This window comes from Lycium ferocissimum, chromosome 2 (assembly GCF_029784015.1).
Source record: "Lycium ferocissimum isolate CSIRO_LF1 chromosome 2, AGI_CSIRO_Lferr_CH_V1, whole genome shotgun sequence".
Lineage (NCBI taxonomy): Eukaryota > Viridiplantae > Streptophyta > Magnoliopsida > Solanales > Solanaceae > Lycium > Lycium ferocissimum.
This window is the reverse complement of record NC_081343.1, coordinates 26,902,307-26,914,198: the sequence shown is the minus strand read 5'-3', so window position 1 is coordinate 26,914,198 and position 11,892 is coordinate 26,902,307. Positions and strand designations below refer to the sequence as shown.

General features: G+C 40.7%; 1 pseudogene; it reads right to left on the bottom strand.

Annotated features, from left to right (window-relative positions):
* Window positions 1–484: 484 nt before the first annotated feature.
* Window positions 485–603, bottom strand: LOC132048489 (5S ribosomal RNA; annotated as a pseudogene).
* Window positions 604–11,892: the final 11,289 nt, after the last annotated feature.

The window sequence follows — 11,892 nt, the reverse complement described above, 5'->3', positions numbered from 1 at the left end:
GAAGCTTCACTCACCCTCGTTTCTTACCCAAGACATTCTAATCTCTTTACTTTCTATATACTCACTTTCTTCCTTTCCCTGATGTTATTGAATTAGGACTTTCCAACTCTAAACTATAATGAAAATAACATCAACTTACCTTGTAACATTTGTGCCATTTTTGTCACTTGAACTTCATTACCCTTTTCGATTAATGCCCCCAGTATATAGCAACGTCGGTTGCTGGAACATACATACCGTTTAGCGCGGCTACATGTAAGATGTCATACACATACATATATATGTTTACTAACGCCTTGCTTGCAAAATATTTCCAAATACTATTCGAACTCATCCTAATTCTAAAGCTGTGATGCACCTTCTTTCTCGTTGCCGATCTAGTCCGCCTCGTCTTTCTCAACCTTTTAAGATTTCCAACCACTCCGCATACTCCAATTTCCCTTAGGCTACTCTAGCAGCTCATCTGTCTCTTATGTCTGAATTTGTAAGACTTTTAGTACACTTCCCAGGAGGTCACCCATCCTAGTATTACTCTCACCCCAGCACGCTTAACCTTGGAGTGCTAACGGGATCCGGTGCATTAGTGCTGGTATGATCGCATCCACCCTACTGCGTGACCTTTATCACATGCCCTAGAACAAGTTGAAATTCTAACGGATTCCACTAAATTCTCATAATGCATCTCCCTCCGGATTAAAAGGATCTCTTACTCTTCCGACAGAGCAAATGCTATTTTGGCCTTTAAAATCCTCAATGTTCACCTTCAATCTGCATGTATGACTACTTTTCATCCTAAACTTCAAGACTCCCAATGGTGGCGAAAACATCTTAACCATAGTTACCTCCCAATACTTAAGTCAGTGGTCCTCTTTAGGACTTCCGCTCATCACTATTCAGTATTACCCTGAAGTAATTACATACGTATATAGGAAATTCCAATAAAAACTCATATGCCTGTAACCGACCTGCCCTGGGCTCGGTCTAGAAGGCTATATAGTGAGGTGTCCTCTCCATTATCCTCCCACCACCGGCTAGTCTGGCCATCCTCATCTCTCTCATCTGAATCCGAGGAATACGGATGCTCGGGCAACTCCGGTTCATCGACGGCCAAGATAAAGGGCCGGAATTATCGAAACACTCTCGCGTAATGTCGGCTTAACATAGTGCTCTGCCATAAAAGCAACTAGGGGAATCGGCTCTGGTACTGATACCACCTCTGGGATCTCCTCCTCCGGTGTCCCATACAAACCTTCGGATGGGTCCATGTCATAGCTGCCCTCCAGTGGAGCCTCCTCTCTAGAAGTCAGAAACTTTGGTGGAATCATCGCGGGGTCCTAGGAGGGATCAGTCTCAATGGAATAGCTGAGGCTCCTCCTGCTCGGTCCCAGAGCCTGTGGTCCTGAATATGCTCTAGGGGTCTTCTTGACACCCCCACTATCCGAGGCTGATCTCTTCATCTTTAACAATTTGTGCTTACTTACAGGAAAAATGGGTCAGAAGCTATCTTTCCTAGACTCTGGCTCTATCGCACAATCTAAAGTAAGAAGGAAAGATGACATCCTAAATGCCCTGTAGCTTCCTGTTTATAGATGTGGTGCACAACACACCGATAAACAAGACTCTACTAGACACAGTCTGAAGACACTCCGAGGATGAACTGATCAGATACCACTTTTTTCACGACCCAAACCATTGGGCCATGACTAATGCCCAAGTTGGACACTCGTATACGAACATGTTAGATATAATCAGACTGATACTAAGGACAATGTGGAAACTTGCAGAAGCATGCTGTAAAATCATAATGCCATATACCAGAATAAACGTCTCCTGAGGAGTCACAGTTAACCAAATATCACAAAATATGCAAGCCGACAAGGCTGCCACTATACGCGGGAATATCCAAGACGAACTACACCTGTATAGCTGACCAAACCATATATACACAACCCACATATGTCTACAGACCTCTTAGAGTATAACAAAGTTTATGTCAAAAAGATCTATATCAAAATGACTCAAGCTCCGGAACAATGGAGCTCTCCAAGCAGCTGAGCAGAAGTCCTAAATCGGAGGATCACCAAACTGAGAATGCGTACTGCGGCATGAAACGCGCGCCCACGAAGAAAGGGGTTAGCACAAAAAATGTAATGAGTATGTAAAGCATGAAGTACAGTAACGAAGATCACGACTGAGTAAAAGATGACAGGAGACAAGTATGATAATCAAGGAATACCAAAGCATCTGTACCTTATGAGATGAGTCATGCATATATATATATATATATATATATATATATATATATATATATATATATATATATACCGTACCCGGCCCATTATGGGACTCGGTGAAATATATAGCATACCCGGCCCATTATGGGACTCGATGAAATATATAGCGTACCCGACACATTATAGGAATCGGTGAAATATATAACATACCCGGCCCATTATGGGACTCGGTGAAATATATAATATACATACTCGGCCCACTAGTGAGGGACTCAGTGAACAATGAAATAACAATGTGCACAAATACGTACCCGGCCCTTTAGTGAGGAACTCGGTGAAGTGATACAATAAAACTGTGCACGAGTAGAATATTAGGAACAATCATGTAAAAAATGAAACATCATCTGAGACTCAATAGAATAATTGGAATGAACCTACACTTGAGAATCAAAGACAACTATCATGTCAACTACCACTGAGAACTAGAATTCATTGGAGTTATGTGTGTTCGTCGTTTGTTCACTTTATGCAATTCATGCCAAAAAGAAAGAAGGGACAGCTTTACATACCTTGAAGCTTATCTATTCGCTCAACTTCTACTTCTCAAACTCGTAAATCCACAATCAAGAGAATTCATACTATCATTAGGCTCGTTATCAAGTGCTTACCTTAAGCCTTTAAGTTAACTCTTTATAGGATCTGTCGAAATTTCGGCAAAGATCTCCCCTGTTTATATCCCTAGCCTAAAATCGCAGTTACCAACAACCAACAACAACTACATCAGCATCACTAACATCAACATACTCCATAAGACCCCTCATATGATATTTATCCAATTTTTCAACCAACTACTCCGTTATACGGCTATCTAATCGCTTTATTCCCGTAAGTAAACCAAGATTAACATTAATAATAAGAGATTCATACCTTTCTCCCGATAATATTGCTATATCTTCACTTTTTCCCACCTTGAACAGAGCCAAACGCGTTGCTATACGATTTTGTACTCGCAACTGTACGCTACCCGGACCGGAATTTTGGAATTATACTTGATCCGGGCTAAAATTTGATGTTGAGATGTTATGGGAGATTTTCAGAATATTTGAGGGTTTTTCTAGGTGTTTTGGATGAAGAAAGGGGGAGGGGGTAAGCCACCCTTAGATAGAGTTCCAGAATCTGCCCAAACCGACCTAAAATCTGGTCAGCGCGTTCGCGCTGGCTTATTGTTCGTTCTCGCTGGCTTATTTTTCTGCCTGCGCATTCGTTCAGTAAAAAGGTCATAACTCATGATCCCACTATCGTGTGAGGGTCCACGACCTATGGTTGGAAAGCTAATTCAATTATCTACAAGTTTAATGTTTTTGGTGTGTTTCCAAATTCTAGACTTATAATGTCGTTTTTGCCTCCTCAAGTCAGATCATCCGAAAACGTATCCTAAAAACATCCTTTTGGAGGGATTATGCCCACATTTGGCTTAAGGGTCCTTCTTAAGACTTTCTTAATTTCCTATGTACTACTCTTATAATTTTTCACATGTCCTTTATAAAACCCCAGCATGTGGGCCCCACCTTAGCTTATGGTTACGAAGGCTTTTCCTCAAGTAATATATGAATTAAGTTACACCATACGGTCTCCAAATGTCATATATATATATATATATATATATATATATATATATATATATATATCTTATACTCAGATCATATAATCTTCATCCCTGCCCCGAGCCTAAAATTTGTTCTGCGCATTCACGCCCCGTGGTGGCGCGCTTGAGCTGAGTTGGCCCTTGGCCTCCTGCATGTTCGCGCCACTCCCTAGCGCGTTCGCACAGGCTATTTTCCTGGCCTACCATCCCAACTTGTAACGTCCATATCTCCTTACCCCAATGTCCTATTGAAGAGCGGTTTGTTGTGTTGAAAACTGGACTTCATGAACTCACTCTAGGCTTTTGCTTTTTCTCAAAACTCATCATGTTCCAAAAGATGTCCTTCCGATACTTCTCGTACATGATCGTAAACCCCGATAACCATAAAATAGGCACATATCACTCCAGTGTTCACAATTAAGCGGTTGACGCCTACGGAACTGAAAGTTCAACTACGAGGTGTAACATCCTCTCCCCCTTAGAAACATTCGTCCTCGAATGTTTATAATAGGTCTCATGCTATCATGCTTTTGGTGTGTTTCCAAACTCGAAACTTATAATGTCGCTTTGGCCTCCTCAAGTCAGATCATCCGAAAACGTATCCTTAAAACATCCTTTTGGAGGGTTATGCCCACATTTGTCTTAAGGGTCCTTCTTAAGACTTGCTCAACCTCCCATGTGCTACTCTTATAATTTTTCATATGTCCCTTATAAAACACCAGCATGTGGGCCCCCCCTTAGCTTTCGGTTACGAGGGCTTTTCATCAAGTAATGTATGAACTAATTTACACCATACGGTCTCCAAATGTCATATATATATATATATATATATATATATATATATATATATATATATATATATATATTCTTATACTCAAATCCTATAATCTTCATCCCTGCCCCGAGCCTAAAATTTGCTCAGCACATTCACGCCCCGTGGTGGCGCGTTCACGCTGAGTTGGCCCTTGGCCTCCTGCGCGTTCGCGCAGGCTATTTTCCTGGCCTGCCATCCCAACTTGTAACGTCCATATCTCCTTACCCCAATGTCCTATTGAGGAGCGATTTGTTGTGTTGGAAACTGGACTTCATGAACTCACTCTAGGCTTTTGCTTTTTCTCAAAACTCATCATGTTCCAAAAGATATCCTTCCGATACTTCTCATACATGATCGTAAACCCTTATAACCATAAAATAAGCGCATATCACTCCAGTGTTCACAATTAAGCGGTTGACGCCTACAGAACTCAAAGTTCAACTACGAGGTGTAATATCCTCTCCCTCTTGGAAACATTCATCCTCGAATGTTTATAATAGGTCTCCTGCCATAAAAATTTTGGCAGAGTCTCTTCTGTAACTATACCTACCTAAGTTAACTCTTTCTAGGATCTGCCGAAATTTCGTGGCATCTCCCCTGTTTATATCCCTAGCCCGAAATCACAATTACCAACAACCAACAACAACCACATCATCATCACTAACATCAATATACTCCAAAAGACCCCTCATATGATATTTATCCAATTTTTCAACCAACTACTCCGTTATACGGCTATCTAATCGCTCTATTCCCGTAAGTAAACCAAGATTAGCATTAATAATATGAGATGCATACCTTTCTCCCGATAATATTGCTATATCTTCACTTTATCCCACGTTGAACTGAGCCAAACGCGTTGCTATACGATTTTGTAGTCGCACCTGTACGCTACCCAGACCAAAATTCGGGAATTATACTTGATCCGGGCTAAAATTTGATGTTGAGAAGTTGTGGGAGATTTTCAGAATATTTGGTGATTTTTCTGGGTGTTTTGGATGAAGGGGGGGGGGGGAGGGGGGGGGGTAAGCCACCCTTTTTATAGAGTTCCAGAATTTGTCCAAACCGACCTAAAATTTGGTCAGCGCGTTCACGCTGGCTTATGGCGCGTTCTCGCTGGCTTATTTTTTTGCCTGCGCGTTCGTTCAGTAAAAAGGTCATAACTCTTGATCCCGATATCGTGTGAGGGTCCACGACCTATGGTTGGAAAGCTAATTCAATTATCTACAACTTTCATATTTTTGGTGTGTTTCGAAATTCTAAACTTATAATGTCGTTTTGGCCTCTTCAAGTCAGATCATCCGAAAACATATCCTTAAAACATCCTTTTGGAGGGCTTATGCCCACACTTGGCTTTAGGGTCCTTCTTAAGACTTGCTCAACTTCCCATGTACTAGTCTTATAATTTTTCATATGTCCTTTATGAAACCCCGATGTGGGCCCCACCTTAGCTTACGGTTACGAGAGCTTTTCATCAAGTAATGTATGAACTAATTTACACCATACGTTCTCCAAATGTCAAATATATATGTGTATGTATATATATATATATATATATATATATATATATATATATATATATGACATATATATATGTGTATGTATATATATATATATATATATATATATATATATATACTCGGATCGTATAATCTTTATCCCTGCCTCGAGCCTAAAATTTGCTCGGCGCGTTCGCGCTGAGTTGGCCGTTGGCCTCCTATGGCGCGTTCGCGCAGGCTATTTTCCTGGCCTGCCATCCCAACTTGTAATGTCCATATCTCCTTACCCCAATGTCCTATTGAGGAGCGGTTTGTTGTGTTGGAAACTGGACTTCATGAACTTCACTCTAGGCTTTTGCTTTGTCTCAAAACTCATCATGTTCCAAAAGATGTCCGTCCAATACTTCTCATGCATGAACGTAAACCCTTATAACCATAAAATAGGTGCATATCACTCCAGTGTTCACAATTAAGCGGTTGACGCCTACAGAACTCAACGTTCAACTATGAGGTATAACAAAAAGTATCAAATATCAAACCTTGAAGAGTTTCCAACTATCGATATCAATATTCAAAGTCTCAAGTGTCAAGAATGCTTATAAATCAATTCATGAGAGTTTGTCAAATAAAAAATTTCGCCCAATATGTACGTCATGCCATCACACCAAGCATAATCAATATCAAGATGGACTAAAGCCCCAAATCAAGTAGGGTCGAAACCCAATAATCTAGAGAATCAAGAACCATATTAAAAATGGCTTTTTAGTTCGTACTTAACATGGAGAAGTTCCATAACTAAAACGAACCATAAATCCAAAGTCAAGATGGAAAAATATCCAAGTCAAGAGGCATGCCGATATCAATGACAAAGTCACAGCCACAAGAAGGACAAAGTCCCAACAAGTATGCAAAATGATCAAGCAATTCATACAAGTGGGCGATTTGGCGAATATCTTGCAATTTTGAGATAATAACCATACAATGATATAAAGTGAAGATAAAGGAAACAACACATCAAGATACTTCAAAAATTCCAGCAACTAAAGATATTTCAGGTTCAGGTTTATACACAAACCTTGGCATTTTACCAAATAGAAAGTTCTACCATAATTCGAGGAGTTCAAATCGTGTACGCCATAGACCAACCAAAGTCCACTTCGTCAAACAATTCCTCTTAGCTTGTACAAGAGAATATATAACTTAAATACACAATCAAATATATATTTAAGTTCAGTGGTTTCAGCACGTTGAAACTAAACATGACATCAGTGAAAATCACCCTAAACTGTCAAAATAAAAATTCTAGATTGTACTACTGTCTTGTATTGTGGCTTAGTTTCAAAGGGGTAAACGGCAAAACTAGACTTTGTGGTCTTCATGAAAGTTGTAGATATATGTATTGGGGTTCAGGAAAAATTTAAATCAACCCTATATAAGTTTTGTACAAAACTATATGCTCAAAATACTAACAGTAGTACATGGAGGGTATGTGAAACAGAAATTTAGGCAGCACCTGCCCTGTACTTCATCACCCCTTTTCGAGTAAATAAAACAAAAATAGGTTTTCGAGCCTGAATAAAAGTTGTAGAGCTATCAAATATATTTCTCGATCAACTTAGCTCACGTAAAATAGAATTTTGTACAAGGAGATATGCTAAAACTTCTAACAACTGTCTAGTGTAAAAACGGGTTTAGCAACTTACCACAAAAGAGAGGAGTAGTTTGTGGTCCAACAAGAACAATTATTGCTAGTTGATTTAGTTGAAGAACCTGAAGGTCTTGGTGCAATATTTCTGATGATAAGAAGGAGAAAGGATTGGGGTTTTCTTTTGCATGAAGGGATGAAAATAAGAGGTGCTTTGGAAAAAGTTGTGTCACAAAAGTATTATATAATACTTTGGATAAATATGAAAAGGTGGCCGCCCAAAATACTTAATATCTATTCCATTTCTTAATTTAATTAAGATAATAATAGTAGGAGTAGTTTACATGACTACACGATAACACTTCAAACAAGTTTCAAATATTGTCATATTCACGTTTAGAAAAAGCGAAGTAAAATACACCCTTACTATCAAGATATAGTCAATCGAAAATTCAAGTGTTAGTTTAAAAATTTCAGGGTGTTACACTACTGGTGGGGTCGGATGAAGAGAGATATCGCAGATTTCGTTGTGCAGTGTGGGAAATGCCAGCAAGTCAAGTATGAGCACTAGAGACCTGGTGGTGTGCTTCAGCGGATGCCCATTCCCGAGTGGAAGTGGGAGCAGATTTCTAGGGATTTTTTTGTGGGTCTTCCGACGACCCTGGACAAGTTCTATTCAGTTTGGGTTATTTTTGATCGGTTGACTAAGTCTGCTCATTTTATCCCAGTTCAAATTACTTATAATGCAGAGAAGTTGGCTAGGATTTACATCCGAGAGATAGTACGATTGCATGGGGTTCCTCTTTCCATCATTTTTGATCGAGGTACTCAGTTTACCTCTAAGTTCTGGAGGATGTTGTAGGCAGAGTTGGATACTCAGTTAGACCTTAGCCCCGCATTTCATCCTCAGACTGATGGTGATTCTAAGCAGACTATTCAGGTGCTTGAGATATGTTGAGAGCATATGTTATTGATTTTGGTAGTCGTTAGGACCAGGTTTTACCCTTGGCAGAGTTCGCATACAATAATAGCTACCATTCAAGTTTTGATATAGAGCCATTCGAGGCTTTATAAGGGAGAAGGTGTCGTTCTCCTATAAAATGGTTTGATGCTTTTGTGGTTCGAACTTGGAGTATAAATTTGTTGAGAGAGTCTTTGGACAAGGTGAAGCGTATTCAGGAAAAGCTTTTGGAAGCTCAGAGTTGGCAAAAGATATATGCAAACAGGAAGGTCTGGGATATCGAGTTTATGGAGGGTGAGCAGGTTCTTCTGAAGCCTAAAGAACATAACAAGGAACTTGTAATGACCATAACGAGTTCTAAAGGCCTTCTTTTGAATATGCTCGACCCAAATCTTCAGCTGGTGATAGCCTGGCCTCAAATCAATCTTCGAAAACACAGAAGCACCCTGAAGGAGTTCGAAAAGTCATCAATGCGAGGAATAGGATACTTATTTCGAATGGTGACCTTGTTCAACTGGTGGTAATCTATGCATATTAGCATCGTCCCATCTTTCTTCTTCACAAATAGCATGGGAACACCCCAAGGGGAGATACTCGGTCTGATGAAACCCTTACTCAAAAGATCCTGTAATTGTTCCTTTAACTCTCTCAACTCGGCAGGTGTCATCCTATACGCCGGAATGGAAATAGGGCCAGTGCCTGACTCTATATCGATGCAGAAGTTGAAGTCGCAATCGGGTGGTATACCCGGCAAATCATAAGGGAATACCTCCATGAACTCACACACCGCAGGCACAGACTCAAGCGACGGAGAATCAGTACTAGTATCACGAATATGGGCCAAGTAGGCCAAGAACCACTTATCAACTAACTTCTTCATGCAGAGGTAGGAAATAATCTTCTTCGAGGGACTAGGAGTACCCCTCCACTCAAGTCTAGGAATACGTGGCATGGCTAGGGCGACTATCTTAGCGTGACAGTCCAAGATCACATAGTAAGGGGACAACCAATTTATACCTAAAATCATGTAGAAATCTACCATATCCAATATCAAAAAGTCCACCCATGTGTCATAACCCATAAAAGTAACTAAACAAGACCGATAGACGTGATCAACTACTACCGAATCTCCAATCGGAGTAGACACATGAATAGACAAGTCAAACCCTAACCAACAGAATGATAAGTAGACACATAAGAGAAAGTAGACCTCAGGCCAAATAAGACTGACGCTGGCGGATGACGAACATAAACGATACCTGAGATCGCAGCATCAGACGCCTCGACCTCTAGCCTACCGGGAAAAGTGGAACAATGAACACCACCACGGCCACTGACCATCGATATGTAGAAGGATACAGGCCATAGTGTCCTGAAATATTGGGTCGGACATACCCTCTGGGTGAGTGTCGGCTGGCCCATCCCTCCCCCAGCTGCATGCTCTCACCCGGGTTGGTGCTCTGGAGAAGCTGATCTAGCATGCCTCTGTCTAGCCATAGGGGCCTCGCCCTACAGCTGGTGCAGTACCACGACCTCTGGCGCAGCCGCGGTGTCACGACCCGACCTGACGGCCATGACGGGCACCCGGTGCTAACCCACCCGGGTACCTCTTATCGTACATTCGTATTCACATCTAGGTGGACCACATAGCATACTCATGAATGCTATACATCAATAATGATAAAGTCATTGGGCAACCCCACATTTATACCATCATTAACAACTATGCCCATATCGATATATATAAGCCGACAAGGCTTCAAGACATGTAACAATATACAACTGTCTACGAGTCTCTAAGAAGAGTAGGTAACATCATATAGGCGGGACAGGACCCCGCCGTGCCCATGTATGTACACAAAAGAATAATACCAAAAGCTGTAGCTACGGACGAAATGGAGCTCCTCTAAGTAGTCCCTGAATAAGAAAGCTATGGATCAAGCCTGTCTCCCTGGCCACCCGCGGGCATGACGCAGTGTCCACAAACGAAAAGACGTCAGTACAAATAATGTACTGAGTATGTAAAGCATAATCAACATCATAATCGGAGAATAAGAGATAGCATAAGAAACAGCATAAGATGGGAGAATCGGGAGGTAGTAGAGCCATCATCATAATTACTTACTTGTCTTTCATAGGGACCTTCCATTTCTAATGCGTGTTCGTGTACACACATATAAACATATACATATATCTACATCCGTATCCGTATTCATGTACATATTCATATCCATAGCATACCCGACTATGGAGGTTCGGTGGTTTCACATACCCGGCTATGACATGGCTCGGTGATTATACATACCTGGCCCTATAAGCTCACCCAACTGCAGTGGTGTGCGCGCAATAGATATCATACCTGGCCATATAAGCTCGGTGTTACATAATAGTCATACATACTTAGACACGTATACTTAAAAATCCATAAGCATCATCAACATCATTACCATTATCATTTTTTTTACGTCTATCCTTGGAGGATCAACTATCATATAAAGGGTGTAATGGAATCATGAAAGTATCGAGGATCATGAGCTTTAGTAGCTTTGGAGATAGACTCATTTGGAGGACATTATAGAACTTATGAAAGATATATATATATATATATATATATATATATATAGCCAAGGAACCATGCCTTATTGAAAGAAGGGCTAGCCTTACATACCTCTTTGTCTTCTTAACTATCTAACGTTCACCGTTGAAGCTTGAATAATCTACAGTTAGAAGGGTTCACACCATGGTTAAGCGTTAATGATACTTTTAAATTCAAATATCACTGCTCGAAATAAAGACATGACTATTACCAAGATGGTTGCTTTTGTGAAAAGGTAATGACGATAGAATGAAGGAAGAAGCAACACTACAGAAAGAGAAGGATAGGGTGTTCAGTAAGAAAGCTAACTCCACAGGTAACTTGAACCTTGGGGATCTCAGGGAGGTGGAAACAAGTAGTTCTTTAAGAATAGGTTGTCAGGACCTGCTCCTTCTACAGCCAGTGCACCAGTCCCTAAGTCCAAATTTAATCAGAAAAATTGAAATTTCAGAGCAGTAGGCTCATAGTCACAGGCTAGTGTGGGCCGCCAAGGTCCTC